Source organism: Spermophilus citellus (assembly GCF_964194105.1).
Source record: "Spermophilus citellus genome assembly, chromosome: 13".
NCBI lineage: Eukaryota > Metazoa > Chordata > Mammalia > Rodentia > Sciuridae > Spermophilus > Spermophilus citellus.
The window spans coordinates 106333346-106338613 of record NC_138193.1 but is presented as its reverse complement, the minus strand read 5'-3'; positions in this window follow the sequence as shown (position 1 = coordinate 106338613).

Below are 5268 nucleotides of genomic sequence, written 5' to 3'. Positions count from 1 at the left end.
TGTGCCTTGGTTATGCCATACTTGAAGTTTATGAAGCTGAAAAAGAGAAGGGACCTTAGTGCCAAGCTGAGATATTTGGGTGAGCTCTGAATTCAGTGCTTAGTGAGAGTCCCGGTCATCTATGCTCATTGCAGGGTCCATATGTCCCTTTCACTCCTGTACCTTCTTTCTTTTCTTTTAGGATATTAATTTTTCCAGAAGTATTTGCCTTTTCAAAAAAATTAGGAAATCAAGACTATAATTTCTGGAGAGAGATTCTGAGGAAGTCAGATATCAGGAATGCGAACCACTGGAGGCATCTCCTGTACATGCCAGGTACTTCTGAAACCATCTCCATCAGCCGTGGAGCCCTGGTTTCACTTATGGGGACAGTGCACTCTGGGTGAAAAACATAGAGGGTGGCTACAGCTTATTAGCAAGGATTGTCTCTCTCATGGCTGGGTTAAAAACAAACTGGATTTCCTTGAGCAAGTCACTTTCTCAATGTCATCTGTGAAATGGGAATTGCAATTCTAGTCTAGCTTTCCCTGCAGATTGCAGAGATCAAAGAAGGTAATGTAACGGAAAGAACTTTGCAAGCAGAAAAGCACAATACATCTGCCATCAGCACGCATTAGTCCTCAAGCCCCCAACAGCACCAAGAGTGAGCGAGTCAGTCCTCCTGAGGCCTCAGAGCTGTCTGGCTGCAGGTTTGATCATGTGTACACATATCATAAAGGCTTCCCTTCAGTTCTGTCTCTTCTCATCCCCCCGTTCTTTCCTATTCCCTTTCTAATCAACTGAACACTTTGATCACTATTTTGCCTTCTTGTTAAACAGATCTCTGAAATTCATTTATTTGCAAACTGGTTTTACAACCCAAATTGCTCATGCATAATGTTCAAGCCTGTCAAAGAAGCCCTGGGGACAGCATTCACCTGGGAAGTATCCATGGGCAGCAATACCGTTCTTTGAAACCACTAAGTTTTACTGAAATAAATATTCATTTTGGATTTTCTTCTGTATTTTAAAAATAAGGAAGAATAAGCATCAAATTTTTAAGAGGTAATTTCATTAGTTATACACCAATAATAATTTCATAATTAATCCAGTTGACTATTCCTAAAATTACGTGTTTAAAGTGAGTTTTGAGGGTTTGATCTTTATTGAGTTCATCTTCCCTTTACATAGACTCCTTTTGAGAGTAGAATTGGTTACTTATAGGTAATAAAAATACCCAGGACTTCCACCATGAAACTACTTCTGTCATATATAAATTTGGAGCTCACCTTTCAAACTGCCTTCTCTATTTTCCAATCCAGAGCCCTGGCCGGTTGGCATGTTGACCCACCCCACCAGGACCAGGCAGGTGAACTATAAAAAAATGAAAGTGAGAAAACCAAAGCATGGCATCAAATCTGCTCACTTGGGCATCACACACATTGGGAAGATGAACCTGTGACAAAGGTGAACTCTGCAGTTGTGCCAGACAGGAAAATGGCAGACTCCACAGGGTGTGGGCATGTAGGATGGCTCAATTGTGCCACCTTTATCTGCACCTGTCATTGGACTACTTAGATAGGTAGAGCTCAGCCCTGAGCAACTAAGGGTCATCCCCCAGGCCTGCCAGCTATGGATGGTGGCTAACCTTCTTTGGTCCATTCTTACCTATTGAGTATACATCCTGGCCACCTTCAGAGGTTCCCTACCATTAACTCTCTACCAACAATTGCCCAGGGAGAAACAGCTATGTTAATTATACCTCAGAATAAATAAAATATGAAATGTGGAAAGATCTATGGCTTCACATAAGTGATCCAGCAGTCCACTGTTCTCTCTTACTAAGCCCCAGAGGGCACTGTTGGTAATGGAGGAGACCCCCTGAACTCGGCCCATCTGAGAAGTAACTATGTCACGTCTTCTGAGCCTGGGCTTCCTGAGCCTCATAACCCCATGTGAACAAAAGCCTCTGCATCCCAGTGCAGGCAAAAAATCTCCCTAAAACAATCTCCCATCACCATCAAAGGCGGTTTCCATGTACAGTTAAGTCAATCAATACAAATGGAGCAGGTTACCAGGAAGTTTTTCAAAATTGCGCTTAAAAGCCAGGAAATGGTGTCATTTCTCTGCATTCAGGATCTTAGAGGAAATCCCAGGAGGATGCTTTTGCTCAATTGGTATGTGGTTTGCATCCCAGGTCTTTCATCTGTCACTCAGGATTCAGTCATGGTGGCATGGGCCCAGCTGGGTTGAGAAGTCTGTCTCAGATTCAGAAATTAGGTTTGTTAATGAAAGATTTGATCTCTCAAGGAAAAAAAAAATCAGGAACTGGTTTCTGTTTTCCTAGTTCTGTCTAGACCACCTGACTCACCTCAGTGTCCAACTAGAGCTTCTTCATTGATGTGGACCCAGAGTAAAGACAGTATCATTATCCAAAAGTGTCATCAGCTCATCTCTGAGTTCTCAGGCTACCTGGATAATTCCCAACTCCTCTGGGGGAAGACACTGATTTCTCTCTTGCCCTACAGGAAGAAACATAGAAAGATAGAAGGAACGTCTCTAAGGTACTGTGGGGTAATTAAGTGTCCTTTGCCTAGAATCACAGTTGGAAGGAATGTAGGTCTGGCTGTTATACCTAAACTGGGTACCAGACATGAGGATCATTTTCTCCAGTGCCCTTAGAATCCAGCATGAGTCAATTCTTGAAAACCTTCTCTGCCCTTGAGTTTTTAAGCCATAATCCCACCCCCACATCTGACATATATCATGGAGTTCCTCTCTGCTGGCTCTTTCTTGGGGCCGATATGCCTCTAAGATATACTGAGAGATGACTTCAGGCAGCAGTGAGTTGATACTTTTGCATTGCCTTTTTAATTTCTAAGCACTTTAATATATTTTATCTCATTTGAGTTTGTAACAACTTATGGGGGTAGGTCTGGCAGGAATTATCAACTTTACAAACAAGAACCCTGGATCTCAAACAGAATTTATCCAAGCTAGTAAGATGAGAAAACCTGGCTCCAAATTCTTGGGATCCACTCTATGCCCTGAAATGTTTTTGATCCCTTCTGGGAGGAGGCCTAAATTGTATGTGAGACTCATCTAAAGAATGCATTCTCTCTCAAACTTCATTCCTTGCTCTCCATATTTCCTATGATTTAAAGATCAATATTATAGCCCAATATTTTCAGTCTGAAAAGATATGAGAACTACTTAAGTTAAATGATGTTTTCTTTAAAAACTAATAATCACTAGCTACTATTAAAGCACTGAATTGTGAGTCACTCCTCATTAATCTAGGATGAAGATGTTTGGCACTCCATAACTAGCCAATAGCTACAAATACATGAGATTATAGCTGATAAGACTTTCCAAGCCTGCAGAATCAAGATTAGGTAATTTTACCTGAGACTAGTCAAAATGTTTTGAGAGCCTAATCCATAGCCTTTTCCAAAATCATAATGGAGAACAATGTGAAGGCTTCCTATGCAGGGTGTTTGCCATAAGTAGGAGCAAGAGATGTCTGTCAATGAGCCTGAGGAAGCCCTTCTGCTACTATGAACTTCACGATAGTGTGTAGTCTTAACTGGCTGCAGCATGGCCTGGGACTTGCTAAACCTGGGACACGGTCTAAGCCCTAATTACCCCCAGGCTCACACAGGAGTCAGTTGCCCAGAGCCCTAAAGCAACTTAGTGATGAAACTGAAACCAGATCCCGTACTTTGAGTCTTATCCTCTTTCCATTCCATTCTGGTGACACTCAGGTGAACTCAGCTGAAATCAAATCATTTTTACTTGAATGTCTCTTAAATCAAGACTCTGTGGCTGAGTGTTTCATCTCTTTCAAAATCCTTAGGCACGTCATGATTCTCTCTGGAACCCGGGTTCATCAGAAGGCAGAACAAGGAAGCTGGTGTCTTGCGGGTTTGGAGAAACGAATGCAGAAATTCATTCATATTTGTTTTAAAATAGGAATGAGATGCAAATACAAGTTAGCCCCTAGGTCATGGCACTGTTGGACAATTACCGGAGTGAAGGAGCTCTCTCCAGAAGCTGAGACACCAAAACCCACTGGAAACCTCACTAGGAAATGGAGCTCAAGCTGTTTCCTGATCATGCCAGAGTTGCACCAGGTCCAGAAGAAGGGTCAAATTCAGATCAGGTGACCCCAGCGTGATCAAAATGGAGCCATCTACAACTTGGAGAATTTATCACTGGACGAATTCACAAACACCAGACTGGAGACTCTACATAAGCTCCATATCAGCTTAATTCCTTGCACCTTTCTGCTCATTTACTTAAGTATTTTTCAACTCTGAGATTTAGACAAGGCTGGTGTGAACAGCCCCTTGTATAAGTAAGCAATTTTGAGAAGGAACACAATGGACTGTGTGAGAAAGAGCAGTCAGCCAGGAGCCCAGAGGCATAATTGAAAATCATAGGCTTGTGTCTCCACTGGCTTTGGGAAAACGCTTCACACTGCCATCTCTAACGCCCCAGCTCCAATTCTCAATGTCTCCAGGTGTATGCAGGTGTGACGGAATTCAGGAGAGATTAATAGTCATCTTCTAGATGTTAATAGCACACACTTTGGGATTCAAGCATTTCCTAAGACACTGAATGGTGATCAGTCTTGTTTGATTTGAAGTGAGTAATGCAGACAAGCCAAAAACTGAAGTCGTATGACGCTGGCTTCCATGGCATTTGAGCCACGTTGTACCTGAGTGGCTTTGAGCAGCCTCCTGGCTATGTCTGAACCTCAGTTCTCCCCACATGCAATCACGGGGGGTAATTTCTGATTCCTTGCTGTTCCATTTTTGTCGCACCTTGTACATACCATCTGCAGAAATGGTAGGCGTCACAGGAAACATCTGTTCCCACCATCAACTTCCAAAATGCCCACCTCCTAAAGATCCTGGGAACATTTAGTGTAGGCTAAAAGAGATAATTCCCCTGTAGGTCCAGTTAATTGTGCCAGATCTGGCTGCTGTATCCCACATTTTGTTGTGTTGGTAACACATTGCTCTAAATTATGCAAATGTGCCTGCTCTTTGCAAACGGGCCGTAATTACAAGGCTGAAAAATCACTGCAGTGGTTCTGCTTTGTGGAAGCACTTCGTATCCCGAGTTTTGGTAGTGACCTTTTCATTTGTCTGAACAAATAAAAAAGAAAATTATTGACTTTGTTTTTTAAAAAATATTTACTTGCCTCCCTTTCAAAATAAATTATGTCAATAAAAATATCAGGCTCTTGTTTTTATAGTGTGTTCTGGAATTTTACCCTCCTTA